A 26,567-nucleotide genomic window follows, 5' to 3' on the forward strand; every position below is an offset into this window, starting at 1 on the left:
CCTTGCTCTTATAATAATAATTTAAAAATAATTGTTATAATAATAATTGTGCCCATTACCTCTTATAATAATAATAATTACAATTCAACCCAATTTCTATCTCACAGCCGTCTCACCCTCACTTTCCAAAAATTTGAACGCCGCTCCTCCTTCCAATTCGAACCCGCTCCTCCGTTGAGTCTGTCCACTTCAACGTCGCTCCTCTATCCAGTTTAAAGGCATTCCTCCGGTTTGGTTGCCGATTAAGTACAGTTCAAAGGCATTCGTCCAGTTCAAAGGCATTCCTATTGTAAGCAAGTACTTACTTAATTACCTTCTATTTGGTTGCCGTGAAAGTATAGGAAAATGAGTGAGTGAGCTGGAGGCAGGCCTCGTAGGCTGGTACTGTTAACTAGACAGAGCAGAGGTTAAGATGCGTACGTTAGCATCTTGGCGCAGGTTGTTCTGTAGTGCATCACACGAAATTTCGTTTTGTTTTTCATTGAAAAATGAAAATTACAGGAAGTATTTGCAGATTGTTGTCACTGCAGAAAAACTGAAAATTAAATAACGAAATTATGCATTATTTTTCTGCTCGTGTCCATGTCTCGAGGGTTGTCGTGGGACTTGCAAACGTAAGCTCAAAAGATCAAATCTCTGTTTCGCATCCACTTTTCGATTCGTAGTGCGTTGTATACGTGGTTTGATCAAATCTATATAATCTCTCAAGTTTTTATATTGAGGTATTTGCTAGTTTATTATGAACTTGTATAAAATTGCTTATTTTTTCTTAAACTTTAATTTTAGCCAATTACTTTCCTGAACTTTTATAATTGGTGTAAATGTATATTCTTGTTGACTGTATATGCATTAGTGTAAATGAATAGTTGTCTGGTGTTAACTGTGTATTCATTGGTGTAAATGAATAGTCCTTGTTGATTACAGTTTTGCAATTTGCAATGTAGATGGCTAATCTTATGCTTGCTGATGATGCATTTTTGGCATCTGTGGAAACTCGACCACACTCCCCATTTGGTGGAGTTGCTCCAAATGAATCATTTTTGGCATTTGTGGAAACTCAACCACACTCTCATTAGACATGTAATGGAAATACGCAATCTTGTGGCTCAACTTCTTTGTCAGTCACAACTTGAAAGAAGAATAGGGGAGTTAAGAGAATACGATAGGGTAGGGGGAGGCGCGAAAAACTTAACTTCAACATATTCGGTCAAGCTATTTCTCCTCCTGACAATGTGGCCTGATATGGCCGCTACATAGCCATGTTGGCTCGTGATGGTGGATTGATCCCAATTGATTCACCTGATTGGCGCCGATTAGATTCTTCGAAACTTGATCCAGTTTGGTCGTTGGTCCAGGTATGTAATACATACTGCAAATTTGTGTAGAATTTGAATTGTTGGATGCTTGCAATTTTCTGTGACTACATTGTTGATTATGTAGGCCACTATAGACAGGACAAATCCAACCGCTGCTGGCAAGGAGGAGAAGGTCAGGGGTATTATGGAAACGAAAATACATGATCGTTTCAAGACATGGAGGGCTAAACTCCGTAAGTTATATTATGTTCCCCTTGAGAACTCTGAGCAGAGGAAACACTGCAATGATGATAGGGTAATCCAGACACAATGGCAAGCCTTGGTAGCTCATTAGGATAAAATGGAAAATAAGGTTTGTAAAATTTTAGACCTTAGACATGTTGTTCTGTATGTTTGAGGGTGTCATTTTGTATAATCCTGTAAGTGGGTTTCTTTTTAACGTGTGTTTGGTATTAGAATGATTAGTGGTCAAATGGCCAGTTCTTAGTGGTTTTCAAGGCCTCTGTACGTCTTTGAAAAGCTTTGTTCTTGTGGATTTGATACAAAATTTGAGTTTGATGACAGGTAATGTCTCAATGTAGAATATTCACACTTTTATGACATTTATTCTCATGACTTATTTACTGCATCTTTATAGTGTGTGTTTATGTGATATGTCAAAGCCTTTTCACTAAGTATAGTTACTATACTTCATTAAACCTTATTGCAATACGAAACTGATGGTTCAATAAAATGATTATTTTCCTTTGTGGTGTTGTTTATTTGTTGTGAACCAGCGGTGATATGTAACTAATACCAAGAATCGAAAAATATTAAAGACGAGTCACACAACTGGGACAACAACTTTTGCTCAAATACGGAATGATTATGTGAGTGGATTCTTTTACTATTATAATTTGATGCTGCCATGAATACTTTTTTACGACAACTGTCCATTCCATCCATCTTTAAGGTCAACTGACCACCACATTATTGCTTCAGTTTTGTCAATATACATCTCTCATGGTCATCATTACCACTCTTGTCAAAAAAAAAGACGTCAAGCAAGCTTTTTCTTGCCAGAAATTAAACATGTATAGTTAGAGGAAAACATATGTGTTGTATTCCAACCCTCGCACTTGAAAGAGTGACATGGGTTTTTTGGAACTCCACCTCCGATTAGGAGTTCTTAAGCAATGCTCCACCTAGCCAGGAAATTTAACCACCTCTAGGCTCTAGTTTTTCTTCAACATGCTTAACTTAATCAAGTATTTTACTTGAGTCACCAGTAACCTTCATGATCATTAGCTTGCTCCACCTTGAACCACGTGTGTCCCAGCCAAATTACCTTTGAACTAATTGTTGTGCAATGGACGAGCTTGATAAATACATAAAATGTGATTTAGCATTAGTGTTCTTCTAAACTTAAGTACTTAGCAAGTCTGAGCAGAGTCACGAACATAGAAATGTTTCAATGCACAATAAGATATATTTGGGAAAGTACAAAGTTTACAATACATTATGAATATACTTCAACAGCTACATCTTTCCATTTTCTCTCTTCCAATGTTCTCATTGACTTTGTCAGTATGTTTTACAAATGATGGAAGACACAACCAGATATATTTGGGAAAGTGCAAAATACAAAAATCTTTAATTTAGTGGAATTTCATGGGCCTCTGTGATCACAGTTTACTCATTCTCTTCGGCGCCTTATTGCTATTTAAGTACAAGCAGCTGTTCTGAAGAGAATAACTACTACTGGGTAGAGGAGAGAATCCTGAATACTTGCCATCTATCTTCGCTATGCATATGTCATGCATGTACTTTAGAAGCTCGTACTTTTGGACAAATGGTTGTGCTGCATATTTCTCATATGGCATCCACTGCAAAATGCATTACGGACAAGCTTAATATGTACAAACAGATTTCAATGCAGAAAGATTACATCGAAATATAGTGCACTATATTTTCAGCCATTGTAACTATGATTGTTTAATGATTGTGGTTGTTTTTGGGATCTTTATTTATGTCTTAGGCTGAAGAACATGATGGAAGTGAACCTGATCGTGTCACTTTTTCAAAATGACACACACAAGAGGACCTAAGCAACTCCCAATTGATGCCGAATCTGCCAGAATGATGGTAATTGGGTACATTTTTAGTTGACCAAATTTATTTCAAGCAACCTTTAATGAAATTTTATGCATTTACGAATGATTAAGACTTTTTCAAACAGTTGTCGTTTGAAAATCTGGAAGTGAAGGTTCGTGAGCGTGGTGAAGAGGTAACAACAGAGGTTCGCAATAGGATTTATGCAGAAGTGATGGGGCCAGAGAAGCGGAATCAAGTGCGGGGCTTTGGCCTTGGAGTTGGCTGGGCAAATGTACCAGGAATTATTACTGAGCAGCGAGGTATTTCTAGGGAAGTGAAGTATCTTCGGGAAGCTTATGAAGCTCAGAAACAAGCCACTGCTACTGCGGAAGAAAAAATGACTAGTATGATGCATGAGGCAAATGAGAAAGCAGAAAAGACGAAAAAAGAGCAAGAAGAAAGCATACAAAGGCTTAGGGCCGAATAAAAGGAGAATTTGAGGTTAGCAAAGGTGCAAATGGCTGAGCAATTCAAAGCCATGTTGGCACATGTGGGCATCAACATTGGTTCATTTGGAGTGGGTGCTCTACAAAGTACTTCAACTCAACAGCAAGGGTGTGGAAGCTCACACGCTCAGATTTCAACGTTTTTTGAAGGTGGAAATGACAAGAATGTGCAGTGTGGACCTCCAATTTGTAGTGCTATGATGCATGAGGACTGCCAAAGTAAGAATACTGGTTAGTTGTCATCAAGCATCTCTTGTAGATGTGTATTTTGTTTATATATTGCTGGTTTAACCATTAGAACATTTGAATTGGGATACAAGCTTGGATATGTTATATTTTGTTGTAAATAGAGAATCCCGGGTATAGCCAGCATAGGATAACATGTATTTTTTGTTTAACATTTGGATGGGTTGTATTGTTAGGTTGCATGAATCGGTCTTAGCCAAGAACATGGGTTGTGTAATATATTAGCTTCACTATTTTAGTGCTAATGTTAATGAATGTAATGTTGATTTATGTTTAGTTTGTAATGGATAATTTGTAAGTTCCTCAACTTTGGTGGAAATTAGGTCTTGTGCGCAAGCTAGATGATTTCTATGTTTAAAAAAAAAAATCTAATTTTGCCCCAAAAAAAAAAAAAAATAAAATTATCCAATTGTGCCACACTTTTACAATTGTGCTAGAGCTTTATTGTATTTATTAAAATATAATAGAGTGGCACAATTTTAAAGTTGTGGTGCCTTTGCCTTAACATTTATACAACAATCTAAGCCGTTAAAATAGCAATTGTGCCCATCTTACACCATACATTCAATAGCCTTTATTAGAGGTGAGGCACAAAAATGGTTGTATTTGTGCTTAGCCTTTGGGCACAAAACAGCATATTGTGTGCTATCACCAATGGTGACGCCCATAGAGGGCACATATACAAATTTTGTAGCTGCACTGTTGCTATTGGTTTATGAGCACAAATGTTGGTGCTTTTTGACCTCAAAGGGCACAAATAATGTTTTGTGCGCAGTGGCCATTTTTGTTGTAGTGTGTTCTTGTCTTGATTCAGATGACTTAGTTCATTCATGACCTCCTTTTACCTAATAATGATTTACTAATTTGCGGATAACTTTGCTAACATGGGATTACGTTCCTCAACGTGGGTGTGGCATGAATTTCCCCTTGCCAATGATTTTTGCTTCTTAATTTGCATTCGGAATTTCTTACCTTGTACAGTTTTATTAATTATTGAAACTAATAATTTGTAATGACTAAAGAAAGTTGATCGATGTTTCATCATAAAACCAACTAATAATATAGGGTGTAGCCCAACCTCTAATAAATTCATGCAATGTCACTACTCTCATCAATGTGGAATTCATCTCAACATGTTCCCTCATGTGTGACGAGTCCCTACTGTCATCAATGTGGACAAGTCCCTACTCTCATCAATGTGGGATTCATGTCAACACGTTCCCTCAAGAATCATAAACGGGGTGACATGGAGCACAAGTGGTCGTTGGGCTTCACACATGTGACAACCTACTTTGATACAATGAAGAAAGTTGGTGTTCCATTATAAAACCAATTGGCGATATGGAGAGTAGCTGATGAGTAGATTTTATATTATATATTTTACTCTAATCTTAGTATATTTTGGTTAATATTTTGGAAGAATTTTGATACTTTGAATTGTATTTTCAATATAGGACTTTCGACTTCATCTGGAGAAAAACATGACCAAATGGACGAATTTTGGAGTAATTCTAGTTGTAAGACGTTCGTGAGTCACTTAGCTTGATCGTATCAAAATATGGGATTTTTCCATCAAGCGGTTATTTTCTGGCAATAAAATAAAGGAGCGATGCGCAGTGCTGGAAAATGACGTTTTTGGGCTTAAATTGCGTTTTTGGAGCCCAAGATGACCTCGGATGGGTTCGTGTCCTTCTGGAGAAGTGTTCATAATATTTCAAACATTAAATCCAGCTATATTGGGCCAGTTTTGAAGCAGTTTATGGGTCTGAAACGTGGCTGTTCAGATTTTAGACAAATTTTACCATTTAATTTAGGGTTATGTTTCCTATTTTATTTAATTATTATTTTTAGTTTCCTAGGGGAATAAAGGACCTGTTTTTAGAGTTTGTGTGGGGGCTTAGCAGATATATTGCTTGGCCGTCTACAGTTTTTCACTACGCTTTATTTTATGCAATTTTGGAGACAGAGAGAAGTGCTAGGGTTTTGGAGATTTTCTACTCTAAGGTGTTTTCAATCCTTTTCTTAGTAATATTTTCTATGATTTCAATTATGAATATGCGTAACTAATTTCTTTTGCTAGGGCGAAACCTTAAGCCTTAACATGAATATGTGATTTTTATTTAATTGCTTATGATTGATTGCATGCATACTTTGAATTGTTAATCACCAGGATAAAAACTATCTAATTGTCTTAATGCCTGATCACCATTAGGATTTTTAGAAAAGTAATTTGATGCAATTTGGGTCGGAAGGTTCTCTGAAATTGACGCTAGCTTCTTGTGATTAATAATTGTAATTTCACTTAGGATGAACACCACGTCTTAAGGGTTGCATGGTTTTTCAAAGGATTTTCAGTAGCGTAACTACTTATAAGCATATGTAAGGCCTTTTCTCTCATTAATGTGAGATTCATTTTCAACACGAGTTGGGCTACTCCCTATGTAGCCAATTTATTTTATGGTTGATCCTCAACTTCATTCATGGTATCAAAGCAGGTTATCTCACATGTGAAGCCTAACGGCCACACGTGCTCCACATCACTCAGATTGTGTTGTACACGTGTTAGGCTTGAAAATTCACCACACGTAAATGGGCGTGTTGATAATGATGCCTACATTGATGAGAGGATGGACCTTGCATAGGCTTATAAGCAAGTTAAGGTATTCCCCAGATGGCCAATTGGGTTTATGGTGGAACCTCAGCTTTCTTTAAGATATTAGAGTATGTTGTCCCACGTTTAAAGACCAACGACCATACGTGCTCCACGTCACCAAAGTTGAGTGTTCACGTTTTATGCTTGAAAATTCAATACATGTGAGGATACATGTTGAGAATAAATCTCATATTGATGAGAGAGAGACCTTACATGTGCTTATAAGTATAGACTATAGTTCGGCCACTCCCCCTATTTTGCTAATTGGCTTTCTGGTGAACCCAACTTTCTTGTATAATTCGATTATTCAGAATATAATTTTGGAACAGTGATGTATCACGTTATGCACATATAAGAACCATGTTTTGGAGTTTCCAATTTCTAAATCTACTCATCAACCATTATTCCTCTCATAAGAAGCCATGCCAGTCCTTGACCTCCTCTTTCTATTCTCTGTTCTCTTCATCATTTATCTTGTTCTCCGACCCGTCTTCACCTCCAAATCCCAAACCCTACTCACTCCAAGCCCCTTTGCCCTACCCATCATCGGCCATTTCCACCTCATTGGCCCTCTCATCCACCGATCCTTCTACAACCTATCCCTCCGATTCGGCCCCTTATTCTCTATCCGCCTTGGCTCCATCCCAGGCATCGTGGTATCCTCGCCCGAGATCGTGAAGGAGTTCCTCGAAACCCCACGAGCTCTCCTTCATATCCCACATAGAGTCCATCGCGACCAAACTCCTCACCTACAATGTTTCACTTGCCTTTGCACCTTATGGACCCTATTGGAAATTTATCAAGAAGCTCATCATTAATGGGTTTCTAAGCAACCGTAGCGTCAGCAACTTTGCTCCGATTCGAACACAAGAGTACCTAAGGCTTTTGAGGCTGTTGACCAAGAAAGCTGAGAGTAGTGAAGCTGTAAATCTCACCGAGGAGCTACCAAAGCTTTCCAACAATGTGATTGCAAAGATGATTTTGGGAAGTTCTGAAGGTCCGAGTGATGAAGGCAGGGATGAAGAAGCTAGGGTTGTGGTGAGAGAGGTGACAAGGATTTTTGGGGAGTTTAATTTGTCAGATTTTGTTTGGTTTTGCAAGAAGACTGATTTGCAAGGATTTGGGAAGAGAATTGAAGACACTCATAGGAGATACAGCGCGTTAGTGGAGAAGGTTATTTCAGAACGTGAAGACTTGAGAAAGAAAAACATGAGAAATGGAGGATGCAGTGGTGGCCACGAGGAGGAGGAAGTGGAGGAGGCGAAGGGTTTTCTCGACATTTTGCTTGATTTGGTGTAAAAAGGGGGTGGTGAGATTGAGGACGTGAAATTTACAAGAGTTCATATCAAGGCCTTGATCATGGTAAAAAAAAATCTTTTGCTCCAAGCTGAAATTTGGTTTTGTGCTATTAGGTTGTTTGGTAATGAGACATTTTTCAATATGCTTAGAATATGAGACGGTACGTTATATGTACTATATAAGTGGAAAAAAAAAATTTGTTCAAGTATCTCTCTATTTATAAAATGACATATAACGGATGTGCTTGTATTTAGTGAAAATCTTTCTTTGGTAACATGCATGATTTTGGACGTGTCATGAGTTCAATAAAACAATCCAAACATGCAAGAGTATTCAGCAATGCATGACTGCTTTTACCAAAACGTGGCATGAAAAAATAGTAAATAGTTAGCGAAAAAAATAGTATATTGTTTTATATTCTGAAATATAATTTTAATTTTGTTTCTGCAATTTGTAACTCTCACTGCACATGCATGTATATATCACGGAGTCACATTTGGTCAGCTTTCCTGTGTCTTTTCTGTACGACGTAACGATGAAGGCATTAACTGATATGAACGTTTTATTGGGAGAAGAAAGGGGAGTGCATGCATGCTATTTGTCAGAACGGCTGTGTTAGCCTCAGTTGTACATTTCGACAGAAACAAAGTCAGTATGCATGTCATTTCATAGCGCAAGCGTACATAGTGTTCATAACTCTACGGTCTCTACTATTTGTCAAAATGCAACTAGTGTTTCGGCGTATTGTGTTTAGATTTTTGGTTAATGATGTCAAAAGTTTTAGTTTAATGGATACATCAGAGCACCTAGTATAATTTGTGGTGAGGGTGTGGGTAAGGGGTCTAGGTCTTGGGTTCGAGGTTTGGGGTGGGTAAGGGGTGGGGTAGGGAAAAAAAAAAAAGTGGATACATCAGAGCACCTAGTATAATTTGTGTGATAAATTCATAGTAGTAGTGTCTTTTGCACTTTGTGAAAACTGTAAAAGAATTTCAAATTGCAGATGGTACTTTACCACAGTGATAAAAATCAATTATGTCATGCATAATAATTGAACCCACTAACGCTATCGTTTGCAAATAAAAAAAATCAATTTTTGGGATTAACTATCTAAAGCCTCATATTTTGCAATTTGCATCGTGATGTAGAAAACATAAGAGATCAATTGTATTTCTTTCTTATGAAAAAATAAAACAGAGAGGAAAGGTTTAACTTTTGGGTGTGTACTATATCGTGTCATATTTCCTTCAATTGTAGATGCATTTCCTTATACTTTTTTCCTAACACTTTAATGTATATTTTCATTATTATGTTTTCATAATTCTCGTACACAATGATGGAGTGTCAACAATAGCTCCACAATATATTTCTTTGAATGACTATGGAATTAACAAGGTTACGAAATTCTGTAGGGCTTCTGGGAATGTAATAGATTGTATTTTTCAGGATTTCTTCACTGCAGAAACAGACACAACCGCCATTTCAGTGGAGTGGGCGCTAGCAGAGCTCATCAACCATCCAAAGGTGCTTAACAAAGCAAGGGAGGAGATCGAAAGATTCGTCGGGAACGGACGACTACTCGTAGAATCGGACGGTCCAAACCTTCCATACATCCAAGCCATCATAAAAGAAACACTTAGACTATTAACACTTGTAGATAGAGAAGAACAAGAAATTACAGAGAAACAATGGCAGAGAGAAGGGAATGTATTGATAGCTTTCAGAGAATGTTTACAAAAATAAAACTCAATCAAAACAATAGCTATACAATCTCTTATATAGCCATATATCCCAATTACAACAATACCCTTCTAACTATACTAACAAACTCCACTATTGAAATAGTGCCATGTGGCATTTCTATTATTACTCCCCCCTCAAACTGAACTTGGTGCTGCCAAGTGACGTTTGAACTAGCTTGAGCTTTGAAATTAATCTGGAACTGCAAGACCAAGATGTCTGCAATGCTTCAAGAACATTGGACTATGCAACCCTTTTGCAAAAACATCGGCAATCTGATCTTCAGTGGGTATATATTGAACAAGGAGATCTCCCTTTTGTACTTTTTCTCGAACAAAGTTGTAATCCGTGTCAAGATGTTTGATCTTTGAGTGGAAAACAGGATTTGAGCTCAAAGCTAAAGCACTTAAGTTATGACAGTGAAGTAATGGAGGAGCTGAAAGCACCTAATGCATGTCTTTAAACAGAGATCAAATCCAACATAAATTTGCTGCAGAATGAGCTAAAGCCTTGTACTCAGCCTCTGTGGAACTACGAGATAATGTAGATTGCTTCTTAGACTACCATGATATTGGATTATCTCCTAAGTAAACCACAAAACCAGTTATTGATCTGCAGGTGTTGATATCAGTTGCCCAATTTGAGTCTAAGTAAGCAATCAAGTTGAAATCATGGCTCTTAATGTAACACAAACCATAGTCTAGTGTACCCTTCAGGTATCCGAGAATTCTTTTAACCAGATGCATGTGTAGATCAGTATGAGACGTCATAAATTGGCAAACCATATTCACAACATGAGCAATATCTGGCCTAGTGAAGGTTAGATATTGAAGAGCCCCTACTAAGCTTCTGTAATGACTAGGATCGGAAAGAACAGTGCCTTCTTGTTCAAGCAATTGTGTATGAGGTTTTGATGGTGTGGTGGTTGGTTTGCATGTCTCCATAGCTGCCTTTTCCAGTACGTCTCTTGCATACTTGGATTGAGTAATGAATAAAGATCCATCTTCCTTGTATTGAATATGCAACCCCAGAAAAAATGATAATTTGCCCATATCTTTAATCAAATACTCCTGCAAGATCACTTGTTACTTCTTGAATTTTTGTGGAATTAGATCCAGTAAGTATTATATCATCTGCATAGAGTAAAAGTATAATAATATCCCGTTCATCCACTTTAACAAATAGGCTAGTATCAGATAGAGAAGGTTTAAAACCAAGAGAAGGAAGGTAACTTGTGAACTTTGAATTCCAGGCTCTAGGTGCTTGCTTCAAGCCATAGAGAGATTTGATGAGTTTACACACATAACTTGGACAAGTATGATCCACAAACCTTGAGGTTGCTTCATATAGACTTCCTCTTCAAGATCACCGTGTAAAAATGCATTTTTAATATCAATTGTCTCAGATTCCAACCATATTGAGCAGCTAGTGCTAAGACAACCCTTACCGATGTGTGTCTCACAACCGGACTAAACGTCTCAGAATAGTCCAAGCCTTGTTCCTGAGTGAAACCTTGGGCTACTAACCTAGCCTTGTATCTCGATATTGATCCATTAGGATTCTTCTTAACTTTATAAACCCATTTGCTTCCTATAATGGTTCTGTGAGATGGGGGTGGAACCAACACCATGTCCCTAGGGTCTTCAATGCATCATACTCCTCTTGCATGGCCAATTGCCACTCAGTTTTAATAGATGCAGCTTTAAACGTCTTAGGTTCTTTAACTTCTATTATATCAGCAAGAAGGAACACCACAGACTGTACCAGATATTTTAGTAGCACCAGAATAAAAAATTTGTAGTGAACTTAACTCAAGTAAAGCATCCAAGTAAGTTGCATAATTCTTTCTTGAAATGGCACCTGTTTGTAGCCTAGTTTGAATGCCATGATGTCTTTGTTGCTGAATAGAGGAGACAGAAGAAGTAGTACCAAAAGACATGTCAGAGATAGGTAATATTACCTGAAGTTGGGTTGGATTGAGGACAGGAGGCAAAGAAGGTAGAAGGTGTATGAGGTGTATCACAAGGAGTGGAGAGAGTAGAATCATGATCTGTTGTTGATGAAGATCCAGAACCGTGACACATGGATGTATTATTAACATGAGTATCTGAACAGGAAGGTGATGTCTCAGATGTAGAACTTATATGAGTCATTGGGATTGGACATGGTACAATCACAGAAGTGGAAGTACATGATGTCCCTATAGATTGATCTTTTATCCGTGGCAGTCCTAATTTTGCAGGGAAAATCGATTATTCAAAGATAACATGTATTGATATAAAACATTTCCTAGACTGTGTGTCATAACAAATATCTCCCTTATACCCCATTGCATAGCCTAGGAAAATACACATCTTTGACCTTAACTGCAACTTATTGCTATTATAGGGTTTTATCCAGGGAAATACTGCTGATCCAAAAATTCTTAGAGACTGCAATTCAGGTACCTTGTTGTAGAAAATAAGATATGGAGAGCTAAATGACAAGGTTTTTCATGGCATCTTGTTAATAAAAAACACTGCATGAGCACATGCAAAATACCATAACTCACTAGTTAAATCAGCATCATTTAAGAGAGTAAGTGCAGTGTCCACAATGTGTCTATGCTTCCTTTCAGATATGCCACTCTGTTGAGAAGTATAAGGACATGAAATAAATTGCATAATCCCTTTTGCAGCTAAAAATGATGTAAATCTCTTACTAGTATAAAACCCCCCACCATCTGTTTGTAATCCTTTAATTGATATCCCAAATTGAGTTTGAACAAAATTGTAGAAGGTAATGAAGATTTCATACACATCAGACTTATTGCACATGGGAAGTATCCAAGTAAATCTTGTATATTCATCAACCAACAGTACATAGTATATGTATCCTTCTAAGGATTTGATGGGAGTAGGACCCCAAACATCACTATGAACCTTCTCAAAAGGAACCAAACATCTGTCATTTCTAACAGGAAAAGGTATCCTAGACATCTTTCCTTGAATACAAGAAATACAAGTAGTATGTGTATCATCTAACTTCTGTAAAACTTTAGACTGTGTCAACATAGTAGTCATAGTATCATTGGCAAGATGTCCCAATCTTTGATGCCATACACTGGATTTCACCATCTTCCCCAAGTAAACAACTGGATCTTTCGTGGTAGACTTTAACCCTTTTGATGTCTGAAATACTAGTATTTGAAATAATTCTTCTGGTTTACTCATTCCATGATACACCACCTTCTTTGTTTTCTTGTTCTGCACAAAAAAAAAATCACTTTCATCACATATAAACCAGCTATGGTTATCTGCACATAATTGCTTAACTGAAAGAAGACTTCTTGCAATTTTTGGAACATGAAGAACTTTGCTGAGTATAAGTGAATGATTTTTGGTTTGTATTAAAGTAGAACCAATGTTTTGAATTGGTAAACTAGATCCATTACCAATAGTCATGTTCTCAGAACCTTGAAAAGGTGTAACTTGACTCAAGGAACCAATATATGCAGTCATATGGTGAGAGGCACCTAAATCTACAATCCACGAATCTTGAGGAAACACTTGATTTGTTTGGTGCATGCATATTAGACACTGATGATGATGGTGGTTGACCTTGGAATGCATAATTTCCCTTATGGAAACAGTCTAAGGCAGAGTGGCCCCTTTTTCCACAAATCTGACATTCCACAAGAAAGCCTGGAGAATGATTGTTTGTATTTATGTGAAAACAGTTTACAGCTGTGTGACCCCTTTTATTACATATCTGACATTCAATAACAACAGTTGTTTTTGCTTCTGTATTGCCTGACCATGAACCAATAACATTCTGTGCATTTCTTGACCCTGCATAATAGAAATTGTTACCATTGGTATATCCCCTACCTCTGAAATTATTACCCCTATAATTGATGTTGCTATGCTTAAACTGATTACCATTGTTGAACCTGGAACCAGAATTCTGAGACTTAAAACCTTGTTGATGTCCTGAGTTTGATTATCCCACAAAACCATAGCCATATACGTCAGGATAACCTGGAGAGATAGGTAATGAACCAAACTGATGAGGCTCAAATGAACCTTAATGAGAACTAGAAGATGGTTGATGTGGATGTGATTGTTGGAAGATTGTACCCCCTGTAGTAGCAAGTATGTGACTATGACTTTGAGGATTAGATGAAGATGCACCATGAGAAAATGCAGATCCTTGACCATACATGAGATAACCAGAACCAGGAATTTGACCAAAATTAGAACCTTGCACCAAAAGAGGAGACATATTTTGAGATAACAAACTCATTTCCCCTTCAATTTCCTTTTCATTTCCCCTTCAATTCCCTCAGAGTAATCGAGACTCTCTGGCCAAGATAACAGTTCTAATAACACCATATTCTTTAGGCAACCCAACTAACCTAGCAATCATTATGTCATCATCAGAAATTGTTTCCCCTACAGCAATCAACTGATCCCTAATATTATTCAGTCTCAACAAATACTTATCAATAATATCTGTGCCTTTCTGAATTGTATGCAATTCTGTCTTTAAATGATTAATTCTAGACTTTGAAACAGATGCATACCGTTTAACAAGATTTGTCCATGCTTCGAAAGCAGTCATATAACCAAGAACATATTCCATTGCCTCATCTGTTAAGGTAACAAGTAACAAACTGATAAGAGCTAAATTAGTAGATTCCCATTCAAGAAACGCTGCAGAGATTTCCTTCGTGATACCAGTTTATGGACTTACTACAAACATTGAAGGACATACAACCGTACCATCAAAATGGCCAAAAAGTTTATACCCTTTAAGCACAGACTGAAATTGAAACGCCCAATTGGCAAAATTGTTATCCTTGAGTTTTATAGTTAGCATACCTAACAAATTCTCTATCTTGAATGAAGATGCCATTGACAATGAATGCACCCAATACAAATCACAGCAAAATATTCTAATCACAGAGATTGATACTCCAAGAACAAATACAAATCACAGCAAACTTCTTTAATCACAATCTTGAGATAATGACACTCCAAGACTCACATAAATCATACAAATTTGATAACTCCCCAGAAATCAATCACAATCTTGAGAGAATGACACTCTAAGATTCACATAGAGAATGACACTTTCTGTCTCCGTTTCTACAAATCGTAAGCCTCAACTCTTAGAGAATTATACTCCAAGATATACCCAGAAAGAATGACACTTTCTGAAATTGACACATCAAGAATCGGAAAAAAAATACCCAAAACTTTTACTTCATGTAGACCAAGAATTCAAGATACTCATAATTTCAGAAAACCCAAACAAACAATACTGCATCATGAACAGAAACGATTTCACCTGATTCACAACGTAAATCTCCCTGTCGAGAACCCACTACTTCCGACTTTCAACCTTCTTAGCAACCCATGTCGTGGACCTTCAAACCTACCTCCTTCAAACCTCCAAATCAAGCACCAAATACGTCAACGAAAGACTTGTAGATAGAGAAGAACAAAAAATTACAGAGAAATAATGGCAAAGAGAAGGGAATGTATTGATAGCTTTCAAAGAATGTTTACATAAATAAAACTCAACCAAAACAATAGCTATACAATCTCTTATATAGCCATATATCCCAATTACAACAATACCCTTCTAACTATACTAACAAACTCCACTACTGAAATAGTGCCATGTGGCATTTCTGTTATTAGACTACACCCACCAGTGTCGTTGATCACAAGAAAATGTGTACAACAATGTAAGATTGGAAAGTATGTGATCCTAGAAAATACAATTATATTTGTGAATGCTTGGGCCATTGGAATAGATCCAAAGTATTGGGAACATCCTTTGGACTTTCAATCCGAAAGATTCTCATCATGGCTGGGAAAAGCCGGTTGGACGACCACAATAGATGTGAGGGGACAACGTTTTCAGCTGATTCCATTTGGTTCTGGGAGGAGGATATGCTTTTTAAAAAAGTTGAATCAGCTAAAAAAGCATAGCAAGACCAAATTCACCCTCAATCTTGAGAGAATTAGGAATAGTATGCGAAAGTAATTTGTTAATTAACTAATATATAATTTACATTACTCCTGTAGACAACCAACGTTCAAAGTCTCAAAACTGTCTCTGCAGACCAATCAACCCTACATTTTCCCGAGATGAAAAAACATGCCAACGTTTTACTAAAATAATCACTATGCAACTGTTATCACAATATTGCGAGGTGCAACAATGTTTCTTGGAACTTGCAAAACATGTTACTAGGTTGACACAGAAGCCACAATCGGGCCACATGGACGAAAAGTAGTCATTGCGGAGCGTCGCTTCTCCTTAATCGATTCTTTGTATTCCAAAACGACAACCAATTGCACAGTTTGGTCACAATGATGAAAGTGTGGCTTCTACGCATCCAATACTATCAAACAATATCCCCAATGATTTCTTTATAACACAAAATCTAAATACTACAGTTGCAGACTCAAATAACCAAAATTTGCAGAGTCAATGATGCAATTTTTTGTTTTCTGAGAAAGAAACCCGGATTGAGTGACTACTTCTCTCCGTCCATCATGTTGCCTACTCTGATGAGATGTGAAGATTGCTCCTTGCGGGCCTAGTCGCGAATGAACGCTTCGCCTGGAAGGCTGCTCATGTTGATCATCGAAATGTGGCCCCAACCGTGAGTGTAGGCTTACTCGTGGGCCTAGTCGAGAGTGCACACTCCTCTGCGCGCTAAGACGAGAATACACTCTATCTCGAGGGCCTAATCGGGAATGTACATTGCTCGAATGCTTGATTCGTGGCTGGTCAAGTGGCTGCTTGCCAGGACGCTGCTGGAGAGGTTTCTCGTTGGGACACCTCGTCTGGGGCACGTGGGATCTTGGTGCACTGCAAGAGTTGATTCACCAAGGTTGTCTGTTGTGCAAGGGTGCTCGTCAACTTTATGACTTGTCAAGAAAAGTGTTTACCATTTGGATTTGAAAAGCTTGGAATGAATATGCCTCCTTGAGTAGTGGAACGGTGGTAGACTCCAGGAGCAAGATTTGAGTTGGGAAATGTCAAATCCGTAGAGAGATATGGTGAGAATACCCCTGGCTCGATCGTAGGTCCAGAAATTTGAAGCCTGGATGGTTGGACTAATCTTGGGCCGGCTTAAGCTGCTTGGGAAAGCACGGGAGCAGGTTGGGCCGCAGAAGCAGGTTGGGCTGCAGGAGTAGGCTGGGCTATGAGAGTAGGTTGCTCAGCGTGTGGTGCACATGGGTGCGAGGCTTGGGCTCGATTTGATAACGCATTGGGCTCGCATTGGATTTGGGCGGCAGGCGCCAGTGACACGGCTTAGGTCGTGGCCTTAGTGTCGTGGGCCTTGGATGGCACGACAAGTTTGGATGACACGGCTTAGGCCGTGGTGGTGGCGCCATGGACATCGCCATGGGTGGCTACCGTGGTGGTTGCCATGGTGGAGCCTCATGGTGGTGCCGCTCCACTTATTGTCACGTTTAACCTTGTGGATCGCCATGGTCCCATCTCTTGAATATTGGAATTTTTGTTCGTTGAAGTTTTCAAATTTCTAGCCATTGTACTTTTCTTTTACGTTTTATCAAAGAATTTTTGCAAAAAAAAATTTCTAAAAATAAGAACATATGAAAAATCTACAAATGGACAAGAAAATAGAAAACCTTGGATGCGAGAGTCTTCTTCGAGTGTGGGACTCAACTCTTAATGAAAGCATTAATTTGTGGATGCAAATTTCTTCCTCCTTGATCTTGGACAAAATTGCACCTACAAAACAAATAACACCTTAGGTTAAGGCCAAGTGCCTCATGCGCCCACAATGAATTTGGGCGGGGGGGAGGGGGCTTTGGCCGAAGAACCTCCGATGCCAAAATTAGAATTTTGAGGGAAAAGTATTTGGAGAATTTAGCAAGAGAATTGGAATTGAGTTTTGGAGAGAATGAGGGGGTTTACACTATTATAAAAGGGCCTTATAGTGTCAATGGGTGGTGTCGGTTTAATTTAATATAGTGGCGAACAAGACAGTTGCGACACCTACGGAACATGACGTTGGATTTACTATTACTTTTAAGCATCATAAAATGTCTATGTCGCTTTTAAACGACATAAACATTTAATGTCGCTTATAACCTACATACATTTTAATAATTTTTAAATACTGGTGTCGCTTCTAGGCGACACTAATTATTGTTTTTGAATATTTTAAAACATTCGTCGGTTCTCAGCGACATAGATTTAAATTTTTTTTAAATATTTTGAAACCCGGTGTCGGTTGTAAGCGACAGATTGACCGGCCACTTAGATGGTTTTGTGGGCTAGGTTCACGATTTGTGTTTAATTGGCTAATTAATTGAATAATTAATCAATTAATTTAACTAATTAATATAATAAAAAAGGAATGATTTAGATGTTACCTTGTGGAGAAGATATGATGAGGGATGGATGAAATAGGATATAAATAAATACCTATTTGGGCACTTTTGACTTGATTGGAGGATGATTGTCCACTGCTCGTGTGTAGGAATCCGGATGTGCCTTGAGGGTAATTTTGTCCTTTTTACCTAAAAATCCATGTGTCGTCTGTTGATTATTTTTAACTCCACACTGATGATAATTAGTACTATATGTTGTTATGATCTTATGCACTGCCTTGTATATGAGTGTGTTAAGAAGCAGGGTCTGGAATTGGATTCCAGGATAAAAATACAGGACCTCCATGGAATTAAGAGTAGTAATGTTCCCTTCAGAGGGTGAGAGACCTCAATACATTTCCTTGGAATGTATTTGTCTTCCAAAGTGATCATAAGTCATAACATGGTCAACTTCATGCAAACCCCTTTTTCTTTTTCATTTTTGTGGAACAACTACAAATTAAGTGACACCTACGGTGGCCACAATTCAGGTCGGCCTGGTTCCACTCTCAAACTAAAGACGAAACCAAAAAAGATTAACGGTTTGGTTGGTGTGGTTTCACTTAAATTTATTACTAAAATCATAAGGTTCGATTCATGATGGTTTTAGTTGGGTTCATGCTGGTTTACGGTTCTAACCAAAATTATATATATTTTTTCAAATTTTCTATTTCCAAAACCAAACACATATGTCAACCACAAATTCAAGCAAAATTTAGTTCCCACTACTAGATCTACAAGATTTGTAACCAAAAGATAGAAAGTGTACATATAAATATAAATAAATAAAGGCCTAATCGGATAAATGGTCCCCGTGGTCATAAGGTATTCGGATGATAGCCCCTGCGGTAAAAAAATTCGGATTTAAACCCCTGTGGTCTAAATCTGTTAGGATTTATGCCCTTTTGTTAAATAATGCTGACGTGGCTGCCACATATATGCCACGTGGTTGCCAAATGTCTGTCACATGGCAAAAATAATAATTTTTAATTTCTTTTTTTAAAACCTGAATTTTTACAAAAAAAAAAAAAAAAAAAAAAAACCAAAATCTGCAAGAAGAAGAAGGAAAAGGGAGAGGGAAGAGGGTTGCGCGGGGAGAGGGCTCCGGTGAGGGGGGGAGCTGGTCTCTGGCGGGAAGAAGAAGAAGAAGAAGAAGAAGAAGAAGAAGAAGAAGAAGAAGAAGAAGAAGAAGGAAGAGGGAGAGGGAGGAGTCGTGCGGGGAGACCGGCGGGAAGAAGAAGAAGAAGGAAGAAGGAGAGGGAGGAGGGTCGCGCGGGGAGAGGGCTCCGGCGGGGGGGGGGGAGCTGGTCTCCGGCGGGAAGAAGAAGAAGAAGAAGTCCGGGGGGGGGAACGGGCGGAGGGTGGGGGGCGGGGGGAGCTTCTGGGTTTTTTTTTTTTTTTTTTTTTGTTGTAAAAATTCAGGTTTTTTAAAAAAAAATTAAAAATTATTATTTTTGCCACGTGGCAAACATTTGGCAGCCACGTCAACATTATTTAACAGAAAGGCATAAATCCTAACAGACTTAGACCACAGGGGTTTAAATCCTAACAACCTTAGACCATAGGGGTTTAAATCCGAATTTTTTTACCACAGGGGCTATCATCCCAATACCTTATGACCACGGGGACCATTTATCCGATTAGGCCATAAATAAATAAATAAATAGAAAGCCTCAGATCAAGACCAAAGTGTACATCTCAAACTAAAATTAAAGTGTACATAATGTATAATATACTTGAAAAGAATGAAAAAAAAATATAGGGGCAAAGAAGTGATAAAACAATAAATGAGAGGGAGATAAGTGAAGAAAAATATTGGGCTTATGCACATGGCCTTCTTGGAAAAATGTCTTATTTATATAAAAATAGTAATAAACAATTGTTTATACTAAAAGTGGTTTAGTCCGGTTCCTCCTGCTCTTAATATTTCCAAATTGGAACCTAAATTAGTTTGAGATGGTTCAGTTTGGTTCGGTTTTTGTTCTAATTTAGGCTTTTTTTGTCAACGTGATTTTTTATCGTTTTTAATCACGGTTCGATTCAATTTTTCAGTTTGGTGGTTTATATACCCACCCCTCATGCCACCGTTGGCTTTTGCCAACACAAAAATACATATGTTTAGAATAAATTATAGGGTAATGTTAGGGAGATCAAATTTTTAAACCAAATGATGTGGTCGTAGATGATTGAGTTATTAACTAAGTGTCGTTTAATGTGCTTATTTCTTATTGGTAACACATCGATTGGTTTAAAATTTTGGTTTTCCTAGCATTATCCTAAATTATATGTATGTGTGATACATGTGCCACAAGTGATACAGCTTCTTTATTTAATGTCTTATCTGTAATGGATTTTGAATTTTTACATGATGTCAGACCAGATACTACTAAGATGAGGCTGAATATAAACTAATTATACTCAAACACACGACATTAGTCATTCACAACAGAATAATAATTATAATAAGTAACAAAGAATAGTAAGTACAGGACCGAAATTGATATTCATAATATTGAATACCACAAAATAAGTAAAGTACATAAACAAATTAACTTAAAGCAACCAATGAAACTCTTATCGGATTAGTTTCAAGGCCGTTCGATCGGGTTAAAGATGCTTCTTGTAAAGTGTTCAACCAAAGTGACATACTTTACCTAATGGCTGGTGCAAAAAGATGGTAGCAGAGCAAATTTTAATTGGTCTTAGAGTCTAAAGGACGGATTCCTAGAGTTCTAAGGTTTTGGTTTCAAGTGATCTTTTGGTAAGGCAAAAGGGATGAAACAAGTAAAGGCAGAGAGCTTTCATTTGAAAGTATGCGGTTTGTTTTGTTGAATGATATGAGTGTTCTTTGCTATGACTTTCACTTGTATTTATAGACCTTTCACTTCCTTCTTCAATGCTTTCTATGTATTCATTTGAAGCCAACCTAGGAATACTTTTCAGAAGGTAATGCACTAATAAGAAAGTAATCCAAAATATTTGAATGATGAACCTAGTTTAGCATAACCAAGACAATGCTTTTTGCTGAGTCTATGACCACCTTCCCTCCAAAATGTAGAAGTACTTTGCATTCAAAACTCTTAGCAGTTGAGAGGGAAAACTGAGACTTGGTATCTTTGACAAGTCAAAAAGTGGTTTGGGCTATGCATTGTTACTTTAGAGTAAATTAAATACTCAAACTCTATTTTCCTTTGAGTCATCTTAGACCTAGTTTGGGAGTGAGGTGCTTAAAAAAAAAGCACCTATGAAAAAAAGCTGTGAGGGTTTTAGGTGTTTGGTAAACTGAAAAAAAATGGCTTATTTTGGAAGCTGCTGTGAGAATAAGCTGAAATCAAAGGAAAAAGCTGAAGCTGCTATTTGCAGCTTTGGAAAACTGGCTTTTTTTCAAAGCACACGGAGCTACCGTGCTCCTTTAATGAAAAGACCCACTATCAGACTGCTTTTCTTTCCAAAAGCACTTTTACAAAAAAGTTTACCAAACGCTCTGCTGATTTATTTCACAGCCGCTTATTCTCACAGCACAGCCGCTTATTCTCACAGCAGCTTTTTTTCAAATCACAGCAATACCAAACCAGCCCTTACTAGACCAATCCAAAACTAAGGCCCAATAATATTTTTGGTATAAACATCATCAACATAAACTGCCTCTATTAAAGATGATTTCCTTAAATTTGTGTTTTGCAACTTTGTTGTGCCGCCAGGACAAAGCTCCGCACGAAACACTACTGCAACAGCACTGCAGATGCAAGGAGATCAACTATAGCTTTGCTTGTTTCCACATTGAGTAATTGTTGAGTGTGAATTCAACACCGGGAATAAGGGAATTTCATGTCTTTATAAGAAGTTAGTTATTAATGCATAGTGCTAATTGGTTTTATAGTGGAATTTCAATGTACTATAAGATATCATAGCAAGTTAATCCATGCTTTAAGCTCAATGTGCCATGTGCTCTCATGTTATTCATCAGGAGCCACAAGATTTTACACTTTAACAAAACTGTTAAATCTCATGTTACATGCGATCATGTGAGAACAAAAATTCTCAAAACATATTCAAAGATGAAATAGGATGTCTTTGAGTCTAATTGCATAGTCACACTATCTTGAAGGGTTGATAATAACTTCAGCCAACAACAACACTAGCCAGCTACATGCATGACTCTCGAAACACCAAACCAAACTATAGGAATAACAAAACCATATTGAAACTGTTTGAGTGGATATTTAATGCTGGGCTTAGTAAGAGTAGAGGCCCAAGAACACAAAAAGCAAAAAGAGGATTGGGCCCGGACAAAGCAGCAGCCCAAGAAGAATTAAAAATCATTTTTGCCAAAAAATAGGCAACTAGCCTATGTTAGAAGTGATGGGCGATAAAAGGCAGCTCACCCCAGCAAAAAAACACTTTTTGAGGGCATGGATGGGTAAATAAGTGGTGACTCACCACGTTCCAGAGGACATCACCAAAAGGCAAAGCTTGGACAGTCGGGCTAAGAAGTCTATGTTAAAGTATGAGTATGATTCTTGCATGTCTTGGGATAATTAACATTATCATAAAGAAGTCTTAGCCATGTTGGCTAGAGTAAATCTTATTGTGATTGGGATATTGAGAACTCTTATATGTACACAAGTATAGAACTCATTCTAGTATGAGGAATAGTATTCCTTATTGGATTGTAATAGGGCAATCTATGGATTAGTATATAAACATAAGCCACTGTTCTCACAAATAACACTCACTTTCGAACCAATAACCTATTTTTGGGAGAGCATTGAGGTTTGCAGAGAAAAGAAGTTTATGTGCAAATGAAGTCATAGCTTCTACCTCAATGAATATGTCTGCAGGTTAGTTCTTCATATGCAAATCAATACTGTAATTTAATTGCTTGATCTTTTGGTACTTGTGTTGAGACTTATATTGTCTTGGTTATCTTGATTTCACTCTAACATGTGGTATCAGAGGCTACCAAATCTTCTGATTAAGTTCAATTGATAAAACACTTTAGTTATGAAGTTTATTCGAACTAGAATGGAAGAACAAATCTATGATAAAACAATCATTAAATAAACGACGTCGTTTTTCGACTTTTTTAAAGAAAATTTTGACCGTTGGGATATAAAGGGTCAAAACTAGGGTTATCTTAAAACAAAATTAAAATTTTGACTATTACTTGTCTAAGGGAAAGGTTAACCTTTCCAGAATGCTACTTCTGCGTTTTCTCATCGGGTTCTAAGTTAAGTTTCAAGCAAACGCTTTAGGAAACACATTTTTCATGGATTCATGTTTCAATAATTAAAATTCCGCTGCGTGCCCTCAAAGATAATGATCCTTGAGGTAATTCTTGTTAATTTCTTTTTCCTTATTCATGATGGAATGATGTTCTTTGATTCAATTGTTAGAACCCCGAAAATTTTCGATTTAGTATGAACATCCTGATACTTCTGTAGAAATTAATTATTTTGTTTATTGTTGCTTCGATCTGGTTCGAAACGAAAACCATGAGTTATCTCTGGAATTTCTATGTATGCAGCACTGTAGAATTGTTTAATATATATATGCATTTCGATGATATTGAAAAGTTTGTGTACATGATTAAATTGGTTCATTACAATAATGTTGCTAATGAATGTAGATTGAAATCAAGAACTCATAGTTCTCTTTTGTGATTTCATTTATACATCTGCAGTTCCCCTTAAAACCCTAAATCTAGCAACTGTTCCCATCACCATTGACATATGAAAGTACCAAATAAAAAAAAAGAGCTGATTTTGAAAGGTGGACAAGGGCCAACAAAATTGCTTTATCCATTCTTGAAAGTGGGATGACAAACACGGTGAGAGGAGGAATTAAGAAACATGATCTCGCGGTTGTTATCTCAAGGCCATTAAATGCAAGTTCAAGGAATCTGAGAAGGCTGAAATTAGTTAGTATATGTCTATGTTGACAACTTACAAGATTGAAAGGAATGCAACAATAAGAGATCATATAATGAAGATGACGAATGCTGTAGAAAAACTCAATTCCATGGAAGTGAATATTGGTGAGAAGTAATTGGTCTTTATGATACTTCAAGCTCTTCTAGCCAAATATAATCAACTAAAAGTGTCATATAACACTCAAGACAAGGCTTAGACTGTGGATGAATTGATTGCTCAATGTGTGCAAGAGGAAACTTGGCAGAGGCAAGAGAAGGGTAAGGAGCCAGAATCTGTGAACTTCGTGCAAACAGGCCATAAAGAGACCATTGTGACTTCTAGTAAGGCATCTAAACCTTCGAATTATGTTGATAAGTCTAGTAAGTCTGCTAAATATTCCAAACCCTCTAAATCTAACAATCATAGTGTTAAAATAAAATATGCAACTAAAATTAGATGTCATCATTGTAACCTTAAAGGTCACTATAGAAAGGATTGTGAGCAATTCAAGGATTGGTTGAGGAGTAAAGGTAGAACTAATGTCTATGTTTGTGTGGAGTCAAACTTGGTTGAAATTCCTGCTAATTCATGGTGGTTTGATTTTGGATGTTCAGTGCATATAACAAACACATTGCATGGTTTTCAAAGACAAAAACAAACTTATACGTTTTCTTATAATGTTTATGTTGGAGAAGGGTCAAAAGTAGCAGTTGAAGCATTAGAATTGTAAAATTGAAAATGCAAACTTGTTTTATTCTTGAATTGAAAGATGTTTTATACGTCCCAACCATGACAAGAAACTTGATTTTTTCATCCAAATTATTGAAACAAGGTTTTGGTTTTCTCTGTGATGATGACATCATTAAGTTTTTTAAAAGAAGTAAATGTGATTCAGTTTTATGGACATCCACTCTATATGATGAATTGTGGAAATTGGATCATGTCATTGAAAACAAATCATCTTACGTTTTGAATATCAACACCAAAAGAATGCATGAAAAAAAAATTCTTTTGATTTATGGCATAAAAGGCTGGGACAAAAGAAAGAGCTAAGCAACTAGCTAAAGAGAATTTGATAACTACAATTGATTTCAAAAGTGCAAAAAAATGTGTTGATTGTATGAAAGGTAAATTGACTAATATCAGGAATTTTGATGCAAAGAGAAGTCAAAATCTTTTAGAAATTGTGCATACTGACATTTGTGGTCCTTTCCTTGTCAAAAACATCTGTGGAAATAGCTATTTTGTGAATTTCATTGATAACTTCTCTAGATATTGTTATACATTTCTCATTAGTGAAAAATCAGTAGTACTTGAATGCTTCAAAATCTTTAAGACTGAGGTTGAGAAACAATTAAATAAAGAGATTAAAATTGTTAGATCAGATAGAGGGAGAGTATTTTGGTAGGTATACTGAGGATGGACAACATAAGGGTCCCTTTGCACTCTATCTTCAACAACAAGGAATTGTGGCACAGTATACAACTCCTAGCACACCATAGCAAAATGGTGTATTAGAAAGAAGAAATAAGACACTGATTGAGATCGTCAGAAGCATTATCTCGAGGTCTAAATTGCCTAGTTTCTTGTAGAGGGAAGCACTCAAGACTGCAACCCATATTTTGAACAGAGTTCCAACTAAATCTATTAATAGGACACTATTTAAAGTCTGTACATGTAGAAAAACAAGTTTTGGGCATTTCCATGTTTGGGGATGCAAGTCTGAGGCTCGATTCAACAATCACAGTGAAAGGAAGTTAGATGCTAGAACCACTACATGCTATTTTGTTGGATACTCTGAGAAATCCAAAGGTTTCAAGTTCTATTGCCCGCAAGCTCATTCAAGAATTCAAGAGACTCACGATACAGTATTCTTAGAAGAACAAGATATTGCAAATTTAGTAGATGAGGACTTTATTTTTTAGGAAATCAATCCTGCAAAAGTCGATCTTGTATAGAATCAGTATGTGCAAATTCCCATTTTCTCACATGTGTCATCTGCAATTGACAATGAAGATTTAGAAATGGCTGAGACTAGTGCATAACCATATGTTGATGAGCATTTAGCAGTGGTTAATGAAAATATTCAACATCAGGATCATCAAATGGTGCAGCAACCTCTGAGGCAATCAACTAGAGTGAAGAAACCTGCAATCTCGAATGACTATGTGTACTGATGCGAAAATTATCTTAACACACAAATTTAACCCTCTTTGACAATTGTAGTACAAGTATAAGTAGGGATCGTTCTGGACCGGGGATTAGGAGGGCTTGCTAATAACCTCTAAACTGACTCAAAAACATAAAACTAAACTTAAAAACACTTAACAATACTCACAAGACTCAAAGCAAACTTACAATACTCAAAACAGCTTAAAACAACCAAATAAACTTAAACTAGACACTAGGAATGACTTTGG

The 26,567-nt window shown here is 37.1% G+C and overlaps 1 pseudogene; it reads left to right on the top strand.

The window, feature by feature from the left end:
- The first annotated feature begins 7,216 nt into the window (after nucleotides 1–7,216).
- On the top strand, nucleotides 7,217–15,866 carry LOC126616940 (licodione synthase-like; annotated as a pseudogene).
- The last annotated feature ends 10,701 nt before the right edge of the window (nucleotides 15,867–26,567 follow it).

This window comes from Malus sylvestris, chromosome 3, assembly GCF_916048215.2.
Source record: "Malus sylvestris chromosome 3, drMalSylv7.2, whole genome shotgun sequence".
In the NCBI taxonomy this organism is placed as follows: Eukaryota; Viridiplantae; Streptophyta; class Magnoliopsida; order Rosales; family Rosaceae; genus Malus; species Malus sylvestris.